At 42.8% G+C, this 27,571-nt stretch overlaps 1 long non-coding RNA gene across 1 annotated transcript; it reads left to right on the top strand.

The window, feature by feature from the left end:
- Positions 1–1,787: 1,787 nt before the first annotated feature.
- LOC117086192 lies at positions 1,788–25,719 on the top strand. Its single transcript, XR_004438237.1, has 4 exons — positions 1,788–3,859; positions 9,652–9,750; positions 19,552–19,650; positions 22,064–25,719. It is a non-coding gene; the product is annotated as an uncharacterized LOC117086192 (long non-coding RNA).
- The last annotated feature ends 1,852 nt before the right edge of the window (positions 25,720–27,571 follow it).

Below are 27,571 nucleotides of genomic sequence, written 5' to 3'. Positions count from 1 at the left end.
GTTGGTATTTGTGCGAGCTGATAGGCTTTTATGATGGGCTTGGGTGTGTGTGTGCACGTGTGCACTTAACAGCAAGTTCAAGTTCAGTGTAACTGCCTTTGGAACAATAGTTTCCATTCTCTGCAGCCAGTTCCTGGGTCACTCCCTTGATAACGGGCTCGCTGTACAGCTGTGAACTGTGAATTCAGGGACATGTACTTCTGCCCAGCCTTGAGGTTGCAAGCACCCAGCACATCCACATGCCTTGATGAAAGGGGCTTCTGGAATGCCATTTGCATATCTAAATAAATCCACCCTCAACCGTACTGTTTTGTCCGTGTTTTGATGAACCACTGCCAAAGGTGATATTGAGTCTATTGAAAAGGATTTGTAAAAAAGAAGAACTATACATGGCTATGGAATACAGATTCTTGGGACATCGGAACCCTAACACAACAGCCTCTCCCCACTCGAATCCAAAGTGTCCCATACTATCATGTAGCCACCACTGAGACAGATTTTAGAAGTGAAGAAGATGAGTGATTTGATTTCAGGAGTCTGAGTTTTCACACTTGTGCTTTTGGAAGTACTTTGCATATGAATGAAAAGATGGTAAGCCCCAGATGGCCTCCTGCCCCTAGTTCCGAGAGATGGAACAGGAGACGTTCCTTCTGCTTGAGGCCACTCTGCAACGCTGCATTCATTAGGCTGTAAAGGCCCCCTGCTATTGTAGTTATGGACAAATAAGCCCCGATCAAAGGTGAAGAAAAAGAACCCCACTGTTCTGCCTGATTTCTCCTGATAAAAGACAAAAGCTAGGGAAAGGTTTATACACAGGTGGCCAGGATGAATTCCTGGCATTCAGGGGTCAAACAGCTAATGGCTGAGTACCAGTTTGGTTTGGAGGCAGAAACTGGTTTTCACGTGGTACTGTTCAGCCACCTCCCTCACCCTGAAACTCCATCCCACAGCACAGTGACATGCCTGGGACCAGAGTGATCAGAGCCGGTAGGACATGACGCTGACCTCCCTCTGTCCCCAGGCTGCAGTGGACACCTCCCAAGGGCAGTTGGGTGACACCATCAGCTTCTTGAGGCTGTTTCTCAATCTCATTTGCACCGCAACATGTGAATCAAGGTTGGGTACGACTAGGCTGTCATCCCCCGGATCTCCTCCTTCCCTGAGCCCCACCATCCTGGTGTCAAAAGAACAGGACTGGGACTCTTGGCTTCACCCCCTTAGGAATGTGTCCAACCACAGGCCTGGAGATGAGAGCCCAGCTGTGCGAAGCCGTCAGGTCTCAGGTCAGGAATGCAGGAAGCTGGCAGGAGTCAGGGGGAGATGATTTCTTGTGAGGCTGCCTGGCCTCTGGGTCCCCACTGGCCCCATGGGACACTGGTACCTTCCCCATTCCCTGTCTGGGCTTGGGCATCACTGGTTCTGCTGTGCAGACAAATGAGGGTTTTGTAGAGGGTTTCTTCTGTGGCCACACGAACAGCAGGTGCAGAGGCACTATGTCTCTGCTTCCGAAAATAGTGCCTGGAAGGAAGGAAGTGGTCAGGCCTAATAGCTGGTTTTAGCAAAAATGTTAAGTCTGTCCAAGAACCTGGGTTGTGCTGTGGAAGGATCAAGATGTAGCACATTTCAGAGTTCATATAATCTGAAAAGAGCATGCTCTGGAGTCTGACCAAGTTTCTGCAGAAGAAAAGCAGTGTGTGTGCTTCTGTTCCTGTAAGCACACTGCCCTGTGGAGGTTTGCTCAGTTTCCCCATATCTGCTTTATAAACACATCCAGACAGAGGTTGCTGGTGCTGTGGAATGTAGTGTTCTGGGATCATGTAACTGCTGCCCAGTTAACCCCTTACATGCGTGGCTGGAGAAACACCAATATCCCGTGCAGCAGCCTGTGTTGCGAAAACAGTTAATTTAAAAAACAACTTTTTTTTTTTTTTTTTTCCTGCAGGTGCAAAAAAATTTCACAGTGATAACAGCTTTAAGTTTCACTTTTGGTTGAGAAGCACATTTTAAAATACAAATATCTCTCCATGTGAATCATCAAGGAGAGGATATCCAAGATGTTCTGGCAGCTTGGGTTGTGTATCTGAGAATACTCTTATTCTCCAAATTTTCTCTAATGTGCCAGTTCAAAGGCATTGACATTTCAAATCCACACATGGCACCGGAACTGACTGCCTGAAGTTCCAGGATAATGTTAGCAGCGAGTTCCAGGATAATGTTAGCAGCGAGATGGGAGTGAGTTCCTTAATTGGGGGGAGGTGATGACTAAGCGTTTATTCATCCCCAGAATTAACATTGAGCCATATTCTCTGCCGAGTTCACTCTGCCGTCTCCCAAGGGGATGTCCCCGGTGCTGGGACTCTAGAGCACGTGTTTATGCTGCAGTATCTTTTCTCTGGGAAGCTCATGTTTTGAATGTAACTGAGATGCAGGAAAGATGTCACAGGCTCAGCTCTGCAATACTCAGGGTACAAGCAATAGAAATTTTAGTAAAAATCATAAAATACAGCCCAAAGCCATTGCTTGGATTTTACCTGATGGTTCCAGGGATCCTGTGCAACACAGCTGATATGGGAAGGAGACCACAGGTGGATTTGTGTTTTCAAACTTTTATTTGCAAAATTGATCTGAAGTAATGTAATGACAGTGCCTTTCTCAGCAACTAACGTATTTAATTAGGGTAACCAATCATCTTCGTTTGCCCAGAACTGAGGGGATTCTCAGGATGTGGGGCTTTTAGTGCTAAAACCAGGAACGTCTCAGGCAAACTGGGAGGGGATGTCACCTAAAGGTAATGCTGAGTTACACAGCACAAATGACGTTTTGTGTTTTTGGAAGATTTTTAAAACCCAGGTAAATGTTTCATGAGGAGGTGTTATTGAGAATATCTTGTTGATGACCCTATTCATGCATTAATTTAAAGTAGTGTTTTGTTAAAAAAAAAACAAAAAAGTAGATTTCGTTCATTCAACCCTATGTACTGAATTCCCACTGTTTTCTAGTACTGTTCTAAATGTCAGAGAGTTGTTACAGAAGTGAACAAAACAAAGTCTTTGTTCTAATGGAGTTTAAATTCTAGTAAGGTGGACAGTCAACAAATAATAAAAATAATCTTTGGGCGACAATCAACTCCATGGAGAAAAACAAAGCAGAATATGGAGTGATGAAGATATTCAAGGCTTTCATTTTAGAGCTTAAAGGATTGATTGCAGGGTTGGCGGTTGTGAAAACCAGCAGTTAGAGGGAAAGAAGGAAAACAGCATATATCAATGGGGCTTAGTTGCAGGAAACAAAAACCACGCCAGCTATTTTAAGCAGAAAGGCATTGTCTAGAGAGAAGCAGGTGTTTACAACTTTGTCGGGAAGGCTGGAGGAGCCAGCTTACGGTTGCTTCCACATCTGCCACCACCGTAAAGGGAGGAAATCAGGAGCCTGTGGCTGGAAACAGTGACTCTGAAGACACACTGTCTTAGCTGAAAGCTGTTTATTAGAAAGTTCTGTCACCACCACTTTAACTGTCTCTCAACACCCATGCAGTCAGTGGCTGAACTTTGAGACATGGCTTCAGAAAGCCCCAGTGTTACCACAATCATGCTTGCCAGTGTTTACAGTCAATCAGGAGGAGGTGGCTTCTGCCTCCATTCTGACTTCCAAATCTCTTGCATATAATTGGTTGAACCTAATTCACAGTTAAAACCCCAGCTGCAAGTAAGACTGGAGAAATGGTTCTCAGAGTTCCCGCCTCTGCAGTACAGGAAGACACTCCAGAAGGAGTTGAGAATGGGTGCTGAGTGCCTCTTCAGGATGTCTGTCCCACCTCAGGAAACCTGCCAGGAATACCAAAGGGAGTGACAAATCCAAGGTAAGAATATCCAGAGAATGAAATCTGCATCCCATACCTTCCAGCGTAGATGGGAAAGCAACACATGTAATGGGAAGAGAATACGTTTTTTGAAATCAGATAAACCTGGGTTCAGTCTGCTCTTATTTGCTGACGACTTTGGGAAATCTCTTTGTATCTATGAGAAAAAGGTTCTTCACATATAAAATGGGGATATTAACACCTTACTTGCAAGGTGAGAATCAGATAAGATAATGTAAAGTTTGAAGTATGAAGTACATTGTAAGCACTCGGTTATATCAGCCACACCATCTGCATATAAAATAGCTAAGATCCATATTTTGGAGCACTGATTCCAAACTACCCATCCTCTCTCAGACTTACATGAATTCAAGATTTGACCACTGAGGATCTCAGAGCTCACACATGTGACCCCAATTTCTATACAGCTAAAATTAGTCTTTCCTTCTCTGAGCTATCCTTTTTTTGAGCAAGCCTAATTCTGTTGTCAAGTGGCATAGAAGGAGCTGAGAATTTATTCCTTTCTGGTAGAAGCTGAAGGGGATATAAACCTGCTGGCAGTTAATTTAATTTGATTTTTGTTTTTTAAGACAGGGTCTTGTTCTGTCACCCAGGCTGGAGTGCCGGCTCACTGCAACCTCTGCCTCCTGGACTCAAGCCATCCTCCCACCTCAGCCTCCTGAGTAGTAGCTGGGAATACAGGTGCATGCCACCATGCCCAGCTAGTTTTTTGTGTGTGTGTTTTCTATAGAGACAGATTTTCACCATGTTGCCCAGGCTTATCTCAAACTCCTGAGCTCAAGTGATCCACCCGCCTCAGCCTCACAAAGTGCTGGGATTATAGGTGTGAGCCACCATGGCTGGCCAATTTTATTTTTTAAACAACATAGATTCAAACAAACTTTTTTTTTTTCTTTTTCTTTTTCTTTTTTATTATACTTTACGTTCTAGGGTACATGTGCATAACGTGCAGGTTTGTTACATATGTATACTTGTGCCATGTTGGTGTGCTGCACCCATCAACTCGTCAGCACCCATCAAGTCATCATTTATATCATGTATAACTCCCAATGCAATCCCTCCCCCTCCCCCCTCCCCATGATAGGCCCCAGTGTGTGATGTTCAGCTTCACAAAGCCACCCAGTGGAATGACATTAACTTTTCATTATTGAAGTGATTCTGATTTGCTTCATTCTGGCCATTGATACAGTTTCCCTTGTGGACCAGTTGGCATTATAATTCCCACTAGATCCTGGGATTCATGACATTTTGACTCAACAATTTTAAAACTGGGAATATTTCAACATATTCATAAAACAGAGCCACAAACATTAAGCTCTTGTGCTTTCTTGGTATCTTTCTACCCTCTGCTAGAATCTTACCCGCACTCAGGACAGAATGAGGGCGCTTACATGGCAGGTGCTTTGTCAGAGCCTAACCTGTGCCAGACATGAGGGCAGGGCCAGGCCTTCTGTGTTATCTGTTTGCATAAACAGATTAACATAGGGGCTGAGGAGGCTCCTGGGAAAAGAGCTAGAAGAGCGTGCAGAGAATGGATCCCAGGAAAAGAATCTAGCCTGAGGATGTGACCAGCTGGGGCCAATTAGGCTCTGAAGGTGGTAGGAGGTGTTCTTGGTACAGTGTCTTGACTGCTGCCTGAACCTGTGAAGACACCTGCCTGCTTCAAGGGGTGTGCATACCTTGAAGAGAGAATGGCTGGGAGTGTAAAACTGCCACTTCTGGTCCCGGTTATCCTTTGTATTAGCCCATTTTTATACTACTATAAAGAAATACCCAAGACTGGGTAATTTATAAAGGAAAGAAGTTGAATTGACTCACAGTTCTGCATGGGTGGGGAGGCCTCAGGAAACTTACAATCATGGCAGAAGAGGAAGCAGGCATGTCTCACATGGCGGCAGGTGAGAGAAGCCTGTGAAGGCAGAACTGTCAGACACTTACAAAACCATCAGATGTTGTCAGAACTCACTCATTATCTCGAGAACAACATGCAGAAACCACCCCTATGATCTAATCACCTCAACAGTGGGGATTATGGGGATTACAACATGAGATGAGATTTGGGTGGAGACACAGAGCCAAACCATATCACCTCTATTAAGCAGAGGTTTCCCTAGCTATTTCTTAGTGGCCTGAGCCTGGGTGGCAGATTAAGTAGAAGATGAGAACTTCCCCAGTAATGACAGAGGCATGTGTCCCAGTAAAAGTTCCTAGACATCCTGAAATAGGACTGCATCAGTAGATGCTATGGTCTGAATGTTTATGTCCCCTCGAAATTCATATGTTGAAACACAATCTCCAATGCAATAGTATTAAGAGGTGGGGCCTTTGAGAGATGATTAGGTCATGAGGACTCCACCCTTATGAATGGATTAATGCCCTTATTAAAAAGGCCTGAGGAAGCTTGTTTGCCCCTTTCACCATGTGAGGACAGATAGAAGGTGCCATTTATGAGGAACAGGTCCTCCCCAGACACCAAATCTGCTTATGCCTTGATCTTTGACTTCCCAGCCACCAGAACTGTGAGAAATAAATTTCTATTGCTTATGAATTACCAAGTCTGAGGTATTTTGTTATAGTAGCCCAAACTGACTAAGACAGTAGGGAAAGCAGAAGCCTTAGCTAAGGAATGAAAATTGCCTAAAAGCAGAAACACAGTAGGTAGGCCACTGGCCCAGGCAGTGGCAGCTCCAGGGCTAGGGAGGGCAGAAGTGTACTTAGTGGATTGACACACAAAAGCAGAGAACCCTGGATACTAAAGGTGGAAGGGACCTCAAAAATGGTAGTGGAGGCTGGGTGCAGTGGCTCACACCTGTATTCCCGGCACTTTGAGAGGCCAAGGTGGACAGATCACCTGAGGTCAGGAGTTTGAGACCAGCCTGGCCAACATGGTGAAACCCCACCTCTACTAAAAATACAACAATTAGCCAGGCATGGTGGCAGGTGCCTGTAATCCCAGCTACTCAACAGGCTGAGGCAGGAGACTCGCTTGAACCCAGCAGGCAGATGTTGCAGTGAGCCGAGATTACGCCATTGTACTCCAGCCCGGGCAATAGAGTGAGACTAAAAAAAAAAAAAAAAAAAAAAAAAGAGGTAGCGGCAGAGGGTGCTGTTATTGATTTCCTGAGGTTTCATAGGCTGGGCTCTCAAGGTTAGGACTTGAATGTTTAGGACAGCTCATATAGTAGTAATATGACATCATGTGTACCTACAGGTTGGGAAGCCCTGGGACACTGAAATTACAACTGGATAATAAAAACAGAGTTTTTTCCTTGTGACGTGACCACTGTGATGTAAAGCTGTATCTCCTTCATTTCATCAAGAAATTCTTAACATTCCCCCCAACTTGCTTTCATCTTTCTCTTCATTGCCAACTCTGTAAGCAGTACCACCCCTTTTCTTTGAATCTGATTCTCCTCCAAGAAGGAATGCTTCTCTGAGGCTTTCACCTTTGCTCACATCAAAGTCCCCACACCGAATAAATACCATCCTTACATGCCCTTCCAAAGACTCCCCTAATGGACGAGCTTCCAACAAAAGATAACTGGGAAACTTCAGCAAAAAGACTGTTGATGAAAATTTGCTGTATTTGATTATATAGCTAAGACTAAAACGGGGAACATGGTTGGAATTATACTAAGTAAATATGATATGTTCTCACCAAGTAGAAAGAATGCAACTAAATAATATAGAAGAAGAGGGAAAGTAAAACAATATTATTTACAATTTTATAGGTATTGGGTGTGAGTTAAATTACACCACTTAAAATGAACAGAACAGACAGTAAAAAGTGAAGAAAAAAAGACAAAGGTATCATAAAATATATAAATTCAGAGGTATTGAAATATTTATGCATCAAAACAACTATGGCAAAATTTTACTGATTCAGTATTATGCCCATGAAAATTATTCAGTTCAGTGATTTGGAGAAGAGAGTAAAGAAATGTTTACACATTGGAATCTGTGGAGGGGAGAATGTGTGTCTAGAAAGAAAATGGTATTTTGTCTCATTGGTTAGATTTGTTTTTGGTTATAATATTTCATCTATTTTGAATTTTATAAAAATGACAGTAGTGTATGTGATTTTTATGCTAATGAAGAGAAAATGGATTCAAAAAGGTTAAGAAACACTAATCCAAGGGAGCTTCCAGAATAATTGCAGCCATCTAATTTGGACCTCCTCACAAAACCCTTAAATTCAACAGGAGCACCACAAGATAATCACCTATGGTCCATGCCTTCAGCATTAGTGGAAGATGGAGGATACCACAAATGTTAAGTGACCAATAAGTAGAGAAACAAACGCCATATTCCAAATGAACTCCCATCACTTATACCCACTGTAAGCTGTGTGCAGAGAGTGGGAGAAAGAAGACTTAAAATCCCCAGGAAAAAGAGTAAAGAGGCAGGGAAAGCTTAGACATAGCATAAACAAAATCACCTCCAGAAAGTAAAAGTTTCACTGCTAAGTGACACATTCACAGCACAGTTAAAGGGAAGGGGATTGAAAATAAGCAGAACCAGAAATAGCAACTTCAAAGAAGCATTGCTTCTTGGGGAGAATCAGATAAACTAAGAAAGAGTAGTGCCCCTTAGAGACTTGACAGTGATGAGAAAGAAGGAAGTAAGAGGGAAAAATGGAGGACCTTGCAGAAAGTAGAGAGAAACAAGACATAATGGCCCACTACCCCATTACTACCCATTTCTGCACTACACTGACAGGAGAGGATATTCTTGAATTAAGAACCTGTCCAAAAAACTTTAAATTTAAAAAATCAACCTAATTCCATAAAGAGCTACTATTAGAAGAACACATACACACAAAAATGAGAATCATTACAGTTTAACTGATGAGAATTCTTAACCAAAACCAACCAAAGAGCAGAAGAAAAATGTAACCCAACATTCCAAACTGAAGTAGTTATCTTTAAACAATGGGATATATTTAGAAAAAAAACCCAGAATCAGAAATTTTATAAGTAAGGCCATAATGGGCACAAAATAGGAAGACATGCAATGAGTTGATTGAGCTATGGAATGAAATTCAAGAAAAATACAAAGTCATTTCAAAAATGAAGAACAGATTACAAGGTACTGAAGGATAATAGATTTGAACATTGAACAATTTCAACAATGAAAAGTGGCAGTAAAATAACGAAAAGAATAAAGAATGATGTAAACAGGGTAAACACAAGTGATTGGAATGGAGGATGGGCAAATAAGATCCAACATACATATAATAGGAGCTCCTGGAGAAGAAAAGCAAAGCAATGGAATGGAACTGTAATTCAAGAAAACTTTCCAGAAAGAAAAGAAAATATAATTTACGTATTGAAGAGGCCCACTGTGTATCCAGAAAAACTGACCTAGAGAGAATAACTGAGATATTTTTAGTAAACTATGAGGCTTTAAAGGTACACACACACACACACACACACGCACACACACAGATAATCCTCAGGGCCTATGTTAGTTTCCTGTGGCTACTGTAACAAATGACCACAAACTTGGTGGCTTAAAAAAACAGAAATGTATTATTTCACTTTGGCCAGAAGTCCAAAATCAAAGTGTCAGCAGGGCTATGTCCCCTCCGAAGACTCCAGGGAAGGATCCCTCCTTGCCTTTTCCAGCTTCCAGTGGCTCCAGGTGTTCTTTTGACTTGTGAGTGCATGACTCCAAACTCCACCTCTGTCTTCACATGCACTTTTCCTCTTTATCCCTGTCTCTTTCCTCTATTGTCTCTCTCAAATCCCCCCTGTGCCTTTCTCTTATAGGAATACTTGTCATTGAAATTGGGGCCCGCCTGGATAATCCGTGATGATCTTGTCTCAAGATCCTTAATGACATCTGCAGAGACTGGTTTATCAAATAAGGTAAGATTCACAAGTTGCAGGGACCCAGACATAAATATATCTTTTTAAGGCCATTATTCAATCCACTACAGGGCCTCCAGGCAAAGAGCTCAAATTACTTAAAAGGATAAGAATACTAAACTGGCATCACACTTCTCGTAAGCAACAGACAAAGCAAGTCAATAATGGAACAGCCTTTTAAAGGACTTATGAACAGAGTATGAGCCCATGTTTTTATATCCAGCCAGGCTCTTTCAAATATCAAGATTAAAGTAAAACAGTTTCAACATACAATAACTCAGGAATACTGTGCACATGTACAGTAGGGCTCTCCTAGAGAATGAGCTTTGTTTGAGCAAAACTAGAAAAATTTTAGCAAAAGGACTGGTGGTGAAAATATATTTTGTGGTTGATATGGTCTGGTTCTGTGTCTCACCCAAATCTCATCTTGAATGGCAATCCAAATTGTAATCCCCACATGTTTGGGGAGGGAGCTCCTGGCAGGTGATTAGGTCATGGGGACAGTTCCCACATGCTGTTCTCATGATAGTGAGTGAGTTCTCATGAGATCTGATGCTTTTATAAGGGACTTTTCCCACTTTGCTTGACACTTCTCTCTCTCCTGCCACCATGTCAGGAAGGACATGTTCGCTTCCCCTTCTGCCATGATTGTAAGTTTCCTGAGGCCTCACCAGCCATGTGGAACTGTGAGTCAATTAGACCTCTTTCCTTTATAAATTACCCAGTCTCGAGTATTTCTTCATAACAGCATGAAATGAACTAATACAGTAGAGTATATTGCATGGTGAAAATTTAATATTTTTAATTGTATAGCTAAAACACAGGCGAGGACATGGATTAAAGAGTAGTATACATATATTATGTGTTCTGAAAAGCAAAACTTATGGAATCAAAAAGAAAAGAGACGAGAAGAGAGAAAAAAAGGAGAAAGCAGAGAAGTAGAATTAATAGTTACATAGATAAAGGGTGAAGGAGAAGAGTATAAATGGTCATACCAGACAGTAGAATGTTCAGTAAGAAGAAAAGGAAGTTAAAAGGGATTAAAATGGAATAAATACAACCACTGGAACAAACACACAAACATTCTGAAATGCCAAAAGCAATGAAAAAAATAGCAAATAAAATATGGCAATTAAAGAAGGAAATACGGTAAGTGTGACACACGGAGTAATTATAAAATAATATGATACTTGAGACCAAGTATATGAGTCATACCAATAAATGGATTGGGCTTTACTGGTTTCCTCTCTTTTCTTGTTATAGTGATGAATAAGCCCATTCTCAAATTGGCCCACAAGGCAAAACCTGAGCTCATGCTATATTTAGTAGACATATATCAAACATGATGATTCAAAAGGCCAAAAATATAAAAAACTGGCAAAGATATACCAGAAAAATACAAACAATAAGAAGATAGGATAGTGGTTATTACATCAGATGAGTTAATTCAGGCCAAAAAGCCTTAAAGGAGACAATGGAATGTACTACGCAATACTGAAAACCAGGTTTTCACAGTTCATGTACAATAATTATGACTATCTATGCACCGAATAACACAACAACCACCAATATAAAACAGAAATCACACAAAGTGAGAATAGGAATTGAATATTAAACACATTAATAGGAGACTTTAACATCATAGCCAGTACAAGGCAGATTGAATGGGAAGAAAATAAACAAAGTTGTTTAAATAGCTTAATAATAAAGTAGACCTTATGCATGTTCAACACTGTGCCCTAATAATAGAAAATGTATTTTCTTTTCAAATATACATGATCATTTTGAAAAATTGGCCATATAAGGCCAGGTATGGTGGCTTACATTTATAATCCCAGCACTTTGGGAGGCCAAAGTGGGAGGATCACTTAAGCCTAGGAGTTCAAGACTGCCAATACAGTGGGACCTTCACTCTACAAAAAAAATACAAAAATCAGCCAGGTGTAATGGTGTGCATCTGCAGTCCCAGCTATTCGGGAGGCTGAGGTAGGAGGATAGTTGAGCCCAGGAGGTTGAGACTGCAGTGATCTGTGATCACGCATTGCATGATTAGCCTGGGCAGCAGAGTGAGACCCTATCTAAAAAAGAAAATTCATCACATATTTGTATTTATGGTTGCATTAAATTAACCTGGATAGGCTTGGTAGACCTCTGCTTTTACTCTAGCTTCTGCCATGGTCTTTTCTAGTATAGTCTGAGTTGCATGTGCAAGAAAAACAGTTCTCACTTCAATGTGTGATTAAATCCAAAAGTTGACAAGTGATGCTGTTCTTCTCTCTGACCTTTTCCAGACATAGCCTAACTAGTATCTCTTTTTTAAGCACAGGATGTGGGACGATTGCAAATAAAATGTGCTTTCACATACAAGTGTCAAGGGATGGATAACTCCTTCACGTCTGCAGGCCTCGCTGGAGAGGGATTAATATTTGATGCTTCTTCTCCTACAAGCCATTGGGCGTGCCAGTCAGCTGGGCTGTGTGTTCTGTGCTATGGCCTGTGCGATGGATGATGTCATCACATGGCTACTCGGCAGGGTCAGTGGGAAACACGAGAAATGATAGGTTAGTTGCATATGAAATATGTGCAGAGAAGAAAAGCTGAGCAGTCCTTCCACAGAGCATACAAAAGTGCTGCTGCTTCTGCTACAACGGTCATGTCGTTTATTGTAAAGTATATGTGATGGCTAATACTGAGCATCAACTTGATTGGATGGAAGGATGCAAAGTATTGCTCCTGGGTGTGTTTATGAGGGTGTTGCCAAAGGAGATTCACACTTGAGTCAGTGGGCTGGGAAAGGCAGACCCACCCTCATTCTGTGGTGGGCACCATCTAATCAGCTGTCAGCACAGCTAGGATAAAAGCAGGCAGAAAAACATGAAAAGACTAGACTGGCGTAGCTGCCCAGCCTACATCTTTCTCCTGTGCTGGATGCTTCCTGCCTTCGAACATCAGACTCCAAGTTCTTCAGCTTTGGGACTTGGGCTGGCTTCCTTGTTCCTCAGCTTGCAGACAGCCTGTTGTGGGGCCTTGTGATCCTGTAAGTTAATACTCCTTAATATATATATATATACCCACATCATTTATTTTGTTATTTAGTAATTCCTTTTTTCTTTTATGATAAACAATTTTGGCAAAATGAGATTTTAAAAAATGCATGCATGCTCAATGAAAAAGTGTTAACTGTCTTTTGACACTCAGGAAGTTCATGATAAATACGTAATTTGCACAAAATGTTTCAAAACATTTGCCATCCAACAGGGACTGTGGCTATATCACTGACCTCAAGAAAACCTATGGACAAAATCTGCTAAAGAAGTACCAGCATCTATGTCAAAAGTTAGTCATTATTTTAAGAAGACTGTGCTGGAAGACGGGTACTTAACATAAGCAGATACAAAAGGTGCAGTTACAAGTCACTGTGAAGCAGTGATGGCTCCTTATTTAGATCAGACATCTGTTCTTCTAAATGCACTTTTTTCCACTTGCAATAGTGGTTCCCAGGGAAGGGCTGCGGGTACTGATGGGACTGACGGTGGATGGAAAAACCCAGGCTTTCTGTGTGCCACGCAGCGATGTTCGGTAACGTCAAAAATGAAGCCTTTTCCTATAAAAGGGATCAACCCAGGTAAGTCAGGTTTATCGGAAAGCCTTTGTGCTGAGGGAGGGGTTACATGTGGAGGAGTTCACGGCCAGAAATGAAAGGAAAGGCTTTCTAGCTGACCCAGTAGGTGGGGGTGGAGGGTGTATTCTTTCTTTTCTTTTGGAGGGGGACAGGATCTCACTCTGTCACCCGGGCTGGAGTTCTGTGGCACGATCTCGACTCACTGCAACTTTCGCCTCCCAAGCTCAAGCAATCCTTCGACCTCAGCCTCCGGAGTAGCTGGGATTACGATGCACACCACCATGCCCGGCTAATTTTTGTATTTTTTGTAGATATGGGGTTTCATCATGTTGACCAGACTGATTTTGGACTCCTGGGCTCAATCAGCCCACCGTCCTCGGCCTCCCAAAGTGCTGGGGTTATAGGTGAGAGCCTCCGCGCCCGGCCGGGGAGGCTGTTCTTCACTCTCCGGTAAGCAGAGTGGCTCCAGAAGGGAGGGCGGGGGCTGAGGGGCAGAGGCCTGAGGTCCTGTTTGCTTTATCTTCTGGTTCCAGTGTGTGTGCAGGGCTGCGAGCGCTGGCAGGGGCCTCTGGCTGCCTGAGGCACGCACGGAGCCTGCTCACCCTGGGCTCTGAGCGAGAGCCACACTGAGCCCAGACACGGTGACTCTTTCTTCCAGAGCTTTGAGACACATCTGCATCTTGGTGCGGCTTGGCTTTGCCCTCCTGTATAGGTTCTTGATATTTATTTCCAGAATTTCCGGAGTGGGGGATTTACTCTTCATTTTAAAGGACTGGCTGGGTGGGAACTGTTTCAGAGGTGGCAAGGCACAGCTCTTACTGGTAAAAAGAAAGGGAGGAGCTTTTGTGCGGGGACTTTTAACCACAATGAAAAGGTTGTTTGCTTTATAACTATTAAAAAGAAGGGGAAAACCTCCCACCAAAAGCAACATAACCACACACATGAGCACACAAAGCTGCAAAATTCTTGGATGGGATTAATTTCAAATTCTTTGATTACATTCAAGTTGGTGTTTCGCAATAGCCACGTCATTACTAATTTAAAGGAAGTTCAAGGCCTTGGGAAAGAAAGCCTCCATCTCTTAGCACAGCCATGAAAATACGCATTTTCCTGTCAGCCTTCAGAAAATGACATCTGAGCTAGAAGAAATTAACCTAATGGCAGTTCAGGCAGGAAGCTTAAAATAAGCTTCACTGTTGTCTTCTTCCTTTTAGATTGGTTTCCCCTCCAAGCTGGGATTTGAACTCATCTTATCTCCAGGGTTAGGGTTGGAGACGGAGTTGTAAGGACAGAAAGGGAAGAGGAATACACAAATTTTTTGCTGACGGACTTGGCCCCAGCTTTGCAGGCTAACTGAAACTCCCAAGGCCTTGAGATTTTTGAAAACTGCCATATTTCCTCTAGTTGAAGACTCACTTTATATTTTTTCACATGTTAACATTTATGAAATTGGGATGTGTAATGTATGCCCTGTCAAAAAAATTTTCCAGCAGCTGTGCAGAGGAGTGACATGCCAACGTGGCCTGCCTCGCCTGTGGCCACACCACCTTAGCCAGCTGCGTGGAAGTATCTGTTCATCCATTTTGTCACTCTGTTTTGTTATTTTCATTGGTAGGCACAGCACACTGTTAACTTAGATTCATGTTCCTAATTGCCACTGAAAGCGTCTTTCACAAGATAACTCTGCTTTACTGTATTGGAGCAAAAGTCATCATGCGTGCAAAAGATTGCCTGGCATATGCCAGGCAAAAGATTGCCCCACTGCACAGAGTAAATGGTACAATTTGCAAAGCGAGGGGAAATTGGCATGACTACTTCATGCATCATTTTAAAAAAAAAACTATTATTCAGGCTCCAAAATCTTTAAAAGCTTCTAGTGATTTTCAAAAGAAGTTACTTAATGTTTATCTTTAAAATAAGGAAAAACAGAATTATAAGTTTAGCCAAAGAGGAAATGCCAATAAACCACTAGGATTCTCTATGATACCCTCAAATTACATTGTCAATCTTAAGCGTGCTGAAGAGGCCAAGCTCATAAGCATGGCTGGAAAGTGGCATTCTCCATACCGCTGTGAATAACTGTGGGTGTCCGAAATCATGTGGAAGAATATTTAGTCTCTGATAATGAAACAGGCCAGAGTTAAACTTTGGTAATGAAAGCAGCATGTAATGGCATGGATAAGTGAATTCCAAAGTCATTTAAGAAGACACACAGTAAGATGTGCCTCTCTCTCTCTGTCTCCCTTTCTCTATCTCTTCCTTTCTTTTCCCCCTTTTTTCTTTCTTTCTTTTTTTTTGCGGGGGGGACAGAGTTTCACTCTTATTGCCCAAGCTGGAGTTCAATGGCACGACCTTGGCTCACCGCAACCTCCACCTACTGGGTTCAAGCGATTCTTCTGCCTCAACCTCCCGAGTAGCTGGGATTACAGGCACATGCCACCACGCCTGGCTAATTTTGTATTTTTAGTAGAGATGGGGTTTCTCCATGTTGCTTAGGCTGGTCTTGAACTCTCGACCTCAGGTGATCTGCCTGACTCAGCCTTCCAAAGTGCTGGGATTACAGGCGTGAGCCACCACGCCCGGCCCCTCCCTTCTTTGTTTCTAATCTCTCTTCCTTCCTTCTTTTCTTTCCCTTTCCCACTGAAATGCTGCTATTAAATTGATAGAGTATCTTATAATTGATGGCATCTTAGAACAGGGGAAATAGAGTGTTTGTCAGGCTGCTTGATTTAGCAACTGAGGGTTGAAGGGATGGGGGTAAGTTCAAATCAGTGAGATTGCTGGATTTCTTTTTAAAAGGTGCTGATGAGATAGAATCACCATAACAGAGTCAGGCACAGATGAAAAGATCAGCAAAGGCCAGGTTCCCTCGACTTATTTTGAATGGATGGAGAAACGGTGAATCTTGGGTTTGTGAGCATGACCAGTGGGTCATATGGGCAGAAAAGCAAGTGGCAGTCTCAAAAGAAGAGGGCATTTAGAATCCGAGGTTCAAGCTGGAAGAGATCTTGGTCACCTCCTTGCTGAATGCCTTCATTCAACAGATGAGGAAAACGGGCTCATACAGCAGAAATAATCTGTAGAACTAGGACAGGATCCTAGGGGTCCAGCCCCCTATTCTGTGGATTTTCATCTGGAGAAGTCAGTCATGTACCTGCCTCAGGGCCTTTGCACCTCTTTTCTCTTTGCCCAGATCATTCTTCCCCTAAATAGCCACATGGCTTTCTTCCTCATCTCCTTCAAGTTTTTGCTTAAATTTCAATTTCTCAGTGAGGTCTTCTCTGACCATTTAGACCAGAATATGCCATCTTAAAATATGACTATAGAAGACCAGAATATGCCACCCCAAAATATGCTTCTTGGGCATGAGGGTTATTTTGAGCTGATTATTTTGAGAAACTGCAGACACAGGAGTTCTAATCTGAAAACAGATCCCTGTGCAGGGGAAATCTACATCTATAAAGGAAATCTCTGCTTGTAAGAGTATCTCCCTCTCAGTATCAGGGCAAGAAGGATGTGCGGAAGTCACTGGAATCTCTAGTCAATGAAGCAGGTGCTGACTTAATTCTGCATATCAAACCTTACCCTTGTCTACCATGAGTTTCCTGGTGACCTCCCCACAGCACTCCAACTGGTAATGCAGGAGAGCTGAGGTCTCGGCATCCTCATTCACACCTGGTATTGCCAGTTCTTTCTTTTTAATGTTAGCCATTCTCATAGGTGTTTGTATTTTCAACTTACACTTCCTTAATTACTGATTATTATCTTTTATGTTTAATAGGGCTGAAACCAAGTTAAACAGATTTCTCTACTGCAGCAGGACTCAGAGGTTTTTTGAATTGCCTGATGGACAGATAGCTGGGTATTCTTTTTCTATGGTCAAGTAAAGATTGCAAGGCTAGAATTTCAGTGAAGATATTTTGGCAAGTAGTGACCTACATGATTGAAGGGGTCCAGAATATGCCACCCCAAAATATGCCACTTTGACATATGGTTTATTTTGGGCTGAAAGCAACTGAAAATGAGCAGATGCAGGGTGAATCCTCTGCTCTCTCTTTTCCTACCTGAAACAAGGGCATAACATTCCTTTGTGGAAGGTGTTCCTCAACTCCCATACCAGGAAGTGTAGAGCAACTCTTACCATCAAAGATGGAGGGTCAGCATTGAGATGAGTCTGCATAAACAAGCTTTGTTTTAAAAAGTTTCCTCCATTAATCTCCCCTATGTATTTCCTAGTTACTATCCCACAATTTGTCATCCTTTTCCTTTGTTAAAATGATATATAAGTCCCTGAGCCTAATCACTTTGCATTTCACCGGTTTTCTGTGAACTCCTATGTATGTAAAAATATAAATACATTTGTATTCCTTTTCTCCTGTTAACCTGTCTTGCGTCAGTTAAATTTACAGGCTCCAGCCATTAAACTTACGGGACAGAAGAAAGTTTTTCCTCCGTAACATGCTCAAACACCTATTCTTCTAGAAAGCATTTCATCTGTTTCCAACCAATTCATTTCGTATTACTTCCTTCTGGTTTCTATTCATAACAGAAACATTTTGGGGTTATCAACTATGCTACCTTCAAGCCTTTGCTCGCGCGATTCTACCTGCTGGGAATGCTTTCCCCTTTTTCCTCCTCTCACTTAATCTGCTCAGTCTTTCCAGCCTTCCTCCTGCCTCTTCTATCAGAAATGAGGCAGGAATAATACAGGGTGGTCGCAGAAGAATAGTAAATTCTAGGCAGGCATTTCACATGACTAGCAAAAGGAAACTGTTGAATTAGCCACAGGAGCTAAGAGCCGATAGGACCCTGAAAAACTAGGGTGTAGGCCAAGCTGGCTAAGACCAACTAGACCCAACATGGTGCTGGATTTGACCGAGGTTTCTCTTAGGACCTCATTATTCATTCATTAGCATACAAATCGCATACCTGGCAGTGCCATGACAGTTCCAGGAACACACATATTTGGTGTAAAAGTGGGTGGCACTACAGTTCTGAGAAATCTCCACCTTTTTCAAGGAATTTTCATGAATATTCCACCCCTTGGTTAAAGAACTCATAAAAGTAGCAGCCCTAAACACCCTTGCACACAACTTTCTCTTGAGTCCACCTGCACTCCCGTCTTGAGTGTGTACTTTTCACTTTGCAACAAATCTCTGTACTTTCACTATTTTCTGACTCATCCTTGAATTTCTTCTCCCGATGATATCAAGAGCCTGGGCACCGGCTGGGGTCAAGGTCCCACTTGTGTTTGGGGACCTGCCCAGCCCACCGGTATCCATGACTGGGACACTCATGGGACTCATGATCAGACCCTCAGTAGCTTTTTTCTGTATTTTCCCAAAGGGGTTCTGCTCCATTTTTCTAACTAAATAGTTAGTGGAAGGCCCTAGTATCCTAGACCTTTTAAAAAGTCCCTTGAGACATTGAGCTGAGCATAGCTATTGCTTACAAACATTTATTGAATTCATATACAGTAAATCAACAGGCATTTATGTCAGTTCACTTAAATGTTAGCTCTTCATTTAGCCAGCTACTAAGAATAAATGCCAAAAAGAGAACTTTGTTTGTAGTTCCTGGCTAAATGGGGAGAAGACATTTAATTGGAAATTATGCAGCTCACAGCTGGGTTTCTTAGAACTTGTGGATGAAACTAGAAGTGTATGGCCGAGCCTACCAACAAACCCCCAAACCATGACTTCTCCTTTGACACATCATTCATGAAATGAAGGAATTAGAGAGGCGATCACCCAGTCCACACTTATCTCCAAACTGAATTGCACCCAAGGCTGGAAGAAACAAATGGAGCCCATGGCATTCAGATTTCTGTGCCCCGCTCTCCTCTCCTTGGTACTCTCATGTGTTTTGTCGAATTTCCCATACCCAGCTCCTTAACCAAAGGGACTGACTGGGCCGGGCAGAGGTTGAGTCAAGAGTGCTCAGGTGTCCCAGGATGAATGTTGAGGGCGGTGGCAGCTCTCCTATGTCTCAGCCCCCCGGAAGCACCTCAGCCCTGCAGCAGCATCAAACTGGGTGGCACTCACAAGTATGGAGCCAGAAATCAGTCAGTGGGAATATGATGCACCCAGTTTTACAGTGACTGTGTCCTGAAACTCCCTGTCCTTTGTTCTTTCAACAAATATAGATTGAGCAGTCATTATATATCTCCTATCTGTCAGGCACTACAGGAGTTCCTGGAGGATACTGGTCTGAAGTTAGCATGATCTTGACCCAAGAAACTTACAGTCCTGATAAGAACTTCCATCAGAACTCCAGATGTAAGTCATGTTTCCTGGGTTATGCTATTGGTGGTGATGGTGGGGGAGGGAAGGAGGGTGGGATGAAATAAGAGCCTACTAGTAGTCACAGATTTGTATGGCTTTGACTCCCAGGCATAAGAGTCTGGTAGTTTTGAGGGTCTATCAGTATATGAAGTCCTTTGATCTTCTTGGCTTCCAGAAGGCAGCACAGGCCTTGCTGTTTGCCCAGGCCCATGGGGTGAGTCCTCTTGGGTACCGTGGCATGCAGATGAGGGTGCTCACCCAAGACACCCTGTAGTGCTGACTACTGGCTGAAGGCACTGAATATCTGATATAGTTTGGACAAATCTCATGTTGAAAGTAGATCCCCAGTGTTGGAGGTGGGGCCTGGTGGGAGGTGTTTGGATTGTGGAGTCAGATCCTTTATGGCCATTTGGTGCCATCCTTGTGGTAATGAGCAAGTTCTTGATCTACTAGTTCCTGAGAGATCTGGTTGCTAAAAAGAGTCTAGCAGCATCCTCCGCTCCCTCTCCTCCTCTCTTACCATGTGATATGCACACACCGGCTACCCTTCACCTACTGCTCCAGCACCACCCTTCATGTACAGCCTGTAGAACTCTGAGCCAAATAAACCTCTTTTCTTTATAAATTATTGACTTTCAGGTATTCCTTTATAGTGACAGGAATAGACCAAGACAAAATCTATGTATCATCTATCTATCTGTCTCCCTACTCCCACTTCTGTGACAGGAGACTTATCACCTGGTCCTGCCCTCGACCCAAGCTTCTGTGACCATCTCCCACTCAAATCTGCCCCAACAGTAACCTCAAGTGGGCTTGAGTCCTTGTCATCCCAACTTGCACTAATTTTGCTTCAGAATTGTACTTGTTAATATATAACAATATTCGGGCTACCCTAGTTCACGTAACACCTTTAAGAGAAGTGGCAGTGAGCAACCGCTTCCGCCAGGTGCACACAGCCCCACACCGGTGCACGGGGTCTGGTCAGTGGAGGACAGCCTAGGTTGCAGCTGAATCTTACCTCATCAGGGCACAGCCAAGCCAGGTCCTGAAGGTATGGCCCCTGGCTGGATTATTGCGAGGCAGTGGACACCTTCACAGCTATTCGCTTTATCTTTATGACTGTTTCCCAAAGGTTCCCCTGACTTGAGCTCAAAGGAAGTTCTCTCAGGGCCGCCATCCTGACTTTCTGTTCACACCACAAATGACCCTCCCAAGGGTCACATCTTCACTAAACACACCTGGCCTCTTCCAGACCCCACCATTGCTACAAGCCTGAGGCAAGAGGGTACCACACTTCTCTTCTCTGTCTCAACACATCCACATGGGCCTGGCTTTCACTAATTCCTCACAACATGGCTGGGACCACAGTGTAATGTTTAACAAGGTTTCATCAGAGGTCAAGGCTAAAGGAAGGAACATAAAAGCACATAGGGGTGTTCTGGCTACACGATAACCTCACAAAGACATGATATTGATGTATTTCCTAAAGTCTGGTTTCAAAAAGTCTTGGGATGCAACATTACACGTGGGCTTGCTGTGAGAAATACACACACTCCTGGACTTACAATGGGGTCCCATTCAGACAAACCTGTTGTAAATATCACAGTCCCTTAGCTCGACTCCCTTAAATATGCTCAGAACATACATCAACTTCAGCTGGGCAAAGTCACCCAGTGACACAGGACAACGTAGAGTATCATCATTCACCCTCATGATCGTGGCGGACTGGGAGCTGCATGCAGCTCACGGCCGCTGCCCAGCATGGAGAGGGAGCATCAGACCGCACATCACTAGCCCGGGAAAAGAGCAAATGGCAAAATTCATTCCAAGTATGGTTTCTATGGAACGCGTGTCACTTTTACACCATCATAACGTCAAAAAATCGTGAGTTAGAGACCATCTACTTAACAAAGATTTCAATGAAATAGTGCCTTAAATTATGAAGTATATATTAATTCATTGCATTATTAATTATGATTTAAATTATTAATGTGCCATCACAGCAGCCTCTCTTGGTAGAGCCTCTGTGGACTGGGCTAGAGGCGCTGTGCTGATTTGCAGGCAGAGCTGATCTTGTTCCTGCAGCTTCAGGATGGGTTGTAAGGAAGGGGTGAAAGAACAACATGCAATATGGCAGGCTGAAACATGGTCACAAATTCTTTGGCACTTTTCCCATCAAGAGGCAGAGGCTGTGTCCCATCCGCTGGAATCTAGGTCTGCTTTGGCCAATAGAGAATGGTAGAAGTGATACCCTATGACTCCCAAGGTTAAGCCATGGAAGGCAATCTAGACTTGCATTGTTGCCTGGGAACATTTGCCCTTGGGGCCCTGACCTTCCCTGTGAGCGGTCCCAGGAGCCTGAGGCCGCCATGCTACAGTGACCACAGGTAGATTCTCTGGTCACCAGCCCCAGCTCAGCCAGCCTCCAACCAGCCCAACTCGAAGACTAGACACATGAGCCAAGATGTTGCCTGGGCCATGGGTCATCCAGCCGCATCCAGCCTACCCCCAGCCATGGGACTCATCGTAGCTGCAGCCCCAGACACCACGGAGAACAGCCACACCTTCTCTTCTCTTTCCAAATTCCTGACCTGCAGAATCTGGGAGCATAAGGATGACATGGTTGTTTCATGGTTTTTTATGCAACAATAGGTAAGTGAAACATGCAACCTCTTCTCAATCACTTCCTTAGCCTTAAGAATTAAATCCCACATCCTTAGCTCTCCAAGTAGAAGTCTGGACAAGTCATGCTGCTTATTTTCCCTTCTTCCATTTCAGTTGCGTTGGGAACAAGTTTTGCAGGCCTATTCGTTTCCCAGGGCTGTTGTAAGAAGTTACCACAAACTTGGTGGCTTAAAATAACAAAATGTAAGGCCCTGGGAAGAACCTTAGAATGTGTTCAAATGGTCATATGTTTATAAAATTTGCAAAAGTAAGACACTTAAACAATGGAGACTGCTGGTTATTTCCATTTTTGCTTCCTCTCGGTTTCTGTTTTCCTTGCGTGGGTGTTGGGAGTGGCCCGCGGTGTTTTTCCATATGTGCTTTAGTGGAGTTCAAGTTAGAGATATATTTAGTTTTGGTGAAATGGGACCTATTTATGTGGTTTTCCGACAATTTCACATATAGCTGAGTTATGAATAACCATCCTGATGAGGAATGACTTCCAGGAATACTCCCTGAGCCCACTGGGCTGATTTTCCTGAAGTCAAGACATAAATGTGCAGAGTCAGAGAACACAGGGCAATTGATACCAGCCCTGGAAGTGTGTGGGGAAGGGGAGGAAAAACAATGTTTGAAATATGTGGAACCAGCAGCTCGTCTGTGGAAAATTCTTCCAGCCATCACAGGATAAAACTGTTGGTAGAGGACTTGATTCTTAATGATGCTTATTCGAAAGTGTAGTTCTCCCCAGTTCAGAATAACCTTGGGGATATAGTTTGGATACGTGTCCTCATCCAAATCACATATTGAAATATAATTCCCAGTGTTGGAGGTGGGGCCTGGTGGGAGGCGATTGGATCCTGATGGCAGATCATGAATGGTTTAGCACCATCCCTCTTGGTACTGTCCTCATGATAGCAAATGAGTTCTTGTGAGATCTGGTCGTTTAAAAGTATGTATCACCTCCCCCTTGCTCTCTTGCTCTGGTTCTGGCCATGTGACATGCCTACTCCCCACTCGCCTTCCACCATGATTGTTAGTTGCCTGCGGCCTCCCTAGAAACTGAGCAGATGCCAGCACCATGCTTCCTGTATAGCCTATGGAACTGTGAGCCAATTAAATCTATTTTCCTTATAAATTACCCAGTCTCAGCTATTTATTTATAGCAATGTGAGAACAGACTAATATACTTGGTAATGCAGAGTATACAATTGTAAGTTCATCATATTTATATTTTTAGCTTTTGATAGGAATTGCATGAACCAGAATTGACAGACTTTCTGTATTTACTGGACAGAAATCTGTAACATTACTATAAATAATGAATATGTCTACAAAAGCTCCTGTATGAAAGAAAGGCCATAGAGATTTCCTCTAAACTTGACAACAACCCAAATATTTGTATGACATCATTAAGAATGAATTGTGAAGCCAAAATAAACTTTCCAAGCTTCTTGATAATAAAAAACAAATTTTGACCAAATTTGCTGGATAAAAGGCTGCATTGTATTTCCATTCTCTATACTTGGTCTTAGCCAAAAGTCTGAGAAGCAATTATATTTCTATTCCTTTTATTTAAAAAAATTATAAAATAGCCAGCTAATAAACATATGGAAAAAGTATGATAGAGATATTTTAAGCAGTTATTTAAAGAAAAATCTTAACCATCTGGACTTCATGTTTGTGTTATTTGTCAGTTTAAAAACTTATTTGTCTTGTGTTCTTTTCTTATTCCAAATATTAACACTCATATATAATTTTATATTTATAATCTTACTTTTTTTCCTTAAACAGGATGCCTCAAATTTCATAAGCTTTGGGATCCCACAAATCCTGAATCTCCCCCTGCCTCCTTCTTTAATCACCCAAACCTGACTGGAATTTCTATTATTCCCTCCTCTACTTGCCCATATTGAGGACCTGACCTGGGAAGAAGGTAGCCTGCACTGATAGCTAACTTGATAGAAAGTTGTTGACCAGGGCAAAAAGTTTATGCTAGGTTTTCTTTGGATTACTTTTTTGGAGCTCAAAACTTGAATGAGCTTTGATGTAGCAGGAGAAATGCTGCTTGGACAGGGAGTCACGCCTCATTCATTCTTCAGTGGGGAAAGGGCTGATGAGTGGGTTTGTGGATAACGGGGGAGGCAATAGCATGGGTTCCGAGACTTTAAAGAGGCCTGTTAAAATGAAAGTTATCCTGGGCTTTGAAGCAAGGGAAATAACACTTCCTTTCTATTTTCAAACATTTCATGCATCCATGACAAAGAAATATTGAAGATGTGGCCTCTTGGGAACTGGGAACACCAGAAGTTGAATTTATGTAACATTTTCAGAAATAACTATGGAATAGAATTGTTCAGTGAATTTTCCAAGTCTATAGTGTCATCAAAATCTTTCATGAATTGAATAACCATGTTAAACTGTAGAAAGACCTTTCAAGATCCCAAGAATGGGTAAAATGATGTTGGATTCTCTTAGCCCTGCAATACGAAGGAATGAGGAAAAGCAGCAAGCAGCTCAGACCCTGCCTCTAACATAATTTCCCCTGTGACTCTTGTTACACCCTAAAGACGTGCGCTGGAGGGAACCCTAACACAGGCCTGTGGGTATCACTGGGAAGGACAAGGAAAACAGAGAAGGGGTAGCACTTAAAACAGAAACTCAGTGAGTCCCTGCTCCTGACATGTGCCAATTGCTCCCATGAAGTTAGTTAGGGGAGCAGAGAAGGAAACCAGTGTGATTGAACAAATCTTCAAATGGAGAACAGACGTTGTTACATGTTTATTTTTTCACAGCAGTATCTTTAAGTCTGAAAAATGGAAAGCTTCCAGGTCACAAAGAATGCGAAGGAACTCAGTGAAAGCTAAGAATCCTACGATGTGTGGAAATTTATGGGCAAATTCTCGAAGCTCAAAAGAGGTAGCTTACAGGCTGGTGAGGGTAACTACTGTCTCACACTGTGGAGAGGAGGCTCTGGGGACTCTGGCATGCGAACAACGTAGGGAAAGGAAAGGCTATGTGTGTAAACAAATAAACAACCTCTATGTACATATAATTATTTTTTACTACTCCCAAGGTTTTCTCAGATGCCTTGGAGGGAGGAGTAGGAGAACTTCAAAGTGATGCTCAGCTGTGCTACGAAATGTGAAGCCTGTTATTCAGAGAAGTGAGAAAGAGCCTGTCTTTGGAAGCAGGACCTGGGTTTGAATCTAAGCTCAGCCGCTTAGTACCTTCTGTGGACTTAACCTCCCTGAATTTCAGTTTTCTTATCTGTAGCATGGCCATGAGAATCCTTTTCTCCACAAACTCACAACATGTTGTCAGGATTAAATAAGATAATATGTGTAGGACTTGACAGACTGCAAACAGTCAATAGATGACATATCTTTTTTTTTTTTTTTTTTTTTGAGACAAAGTCTTCCTCTGTCGCCCAGGCTGGAGTGCAATGGTGCAATCTCAGCTCACTGCAACCTCTGCCTCCCGGGTTCAAGTGATTCTCCTGCCTTAGCCTCTGAGTAGCTGGGATTATAGGCGCACACCACCACACCTGGCTAATTTTTTTGGTATTTTTAGTAGAGACGGGGTTTCACCATGTTGGTCAGGCTGGTCTCGAACTCCTGGCCTCTGGCGATCTACCCGTTTTGGCCTCCAAAAGTGCTGGGATTATCACAGTGAGCCATTGTGCCTGGCTGATGGCATATCTTATGAACTCATTTGCACCTATACCTTCCTAAGGCCTTTGTTACAAATAAAATATTATAAAATATGTGTATTTTTACATGTGAGCATTTTCATCTGAAGTCATTGGTTCATGGCCTTGCTCTATTTATTTATTATGTATGAGGGGCATGCTGGCAGGGGTCCTTCCTGTAATTCCATCCCACTGCTGCCTCCTAAGGCAATCGCAAATCTTCCATTCTATCAAAACCTTATGAAATTACTTCTATCAACAAATGTCAGCTTTGGAATTCTCCTTAGGAAAGCTCATTTCAGGCTTCCTTGGAATTCTTAAATAACTAAGCAAGCATTTGAGATCTGATATGCACCGGAAAGCACTGGCATAGGAAGAGATAAACTGCCTTAAATGCATACACACTCACAAAACAGACATTGTTCTCAGCACTTTCTTTTAATATTTTGGGGGCCAAGCTACCTACTCAAATGGTACCCAATAGGCTTCTTCTGAAATCAGCCTCCAGCAAGGCATTAGCACCAATTCTGAGAGCTTCCATTTATTTTGTTTACAGTCCCTGTGCAGTTTTGGAACACTGCGTTCCCTTTCTTGTAACGGCACAACAGCAACACTGCCATGTGGCACTGGACGGGCTCCCCACTTCATGCTGGAGTTTCCTTTGGGCTGGCATTTTTTGCACACAACTCTGGGGCCTCTAGCTATCCGGTACAAAGGAAAAAGCATGGGCTTTAGAGGCATTCAAACAAACCAGGGCTCAGGTTCTGCTGTCATGTGCTATGTGCTTACTTCATCTGACTCTTTGTTTTCGTTTTCTTCTGCAAAAGGGAAATAATAAAATTAATGTCTTTGCAGGATCAATGTGAGGACTGAATAAGACAATGTGTGTAAAGCATCCACTATAGTGCCCAGCAATGTGAAACACTCCAATAAATGAAGTAATTATTTTAATAATGGCGGTTAGGGAACAGGCAATGCGCTTTTCTTTGTTGTGATTTCCAGTGTCAAACTGCTCTGCCTTTGCTTACAGAATTCAAAGACACACATAAAAATGTTTCACTGTGGAAGATTCTGCTCAATGGTATGACTCTTAGCAGTAGTAACTATCTTTTCAAATGTTCTGGTGGCCTGGCAAAAAGGCTGTATTAGTGACGAGGTGGTTACTCTTTGAATTCCTGCGGCCTTTTTAACCTATCTGGAGAAAGACAAGGCACACTTCCCTGGTTTGTTAACTACGAAGAAGCAGAGGCGAAGAGAAGTGGACCTTGTACTTCATGTTATGATGATGACATGAACACTTACAAGAATCCAAAACAGCTGTTGTAACTCTGCAGCCCACCCTTGGCATGGCTGAAGAGGGGTGGGTGTGGCCAGATTATATGTTGTTGATATGCACAGTCACGTGCAATGGACTTTTCAATGAATATGTTTTCTGCAAACTTCTTGCACGTGGGAGTTACTCTATCAAGGTGAGTGTACCATGCTTACTGTTAGTGTCCTGAGAAGGCTCACTGCGGTGAGTCTTATTGGGAAGATGAGCAGGTGGGTGTTTGCCATATG

This window comes from Trachypithecus francoisi, unplaced genomic scaffold (genome assembly GCF_009764315.1).
Source record: "Trachypithecus francoisi isolate TF-2019V2 unplaced genomic scaffold, Tfra_2.0 Lachesis_group1, whole genome shotgun sequence".
Classification (NCBI taxonomy): domain Eukaryota; kingdom Metazoa; phylum Chordata; class Mammalia; order Primates; family Cercopithecidae; genus Trachypithecus; species Trachypithecus francoisi.
The sequence above is the reverse complement of the archived record's forward strand: the minus strand, read 5'-3'. Positions and strand labels throughout refer to the sequence as shown.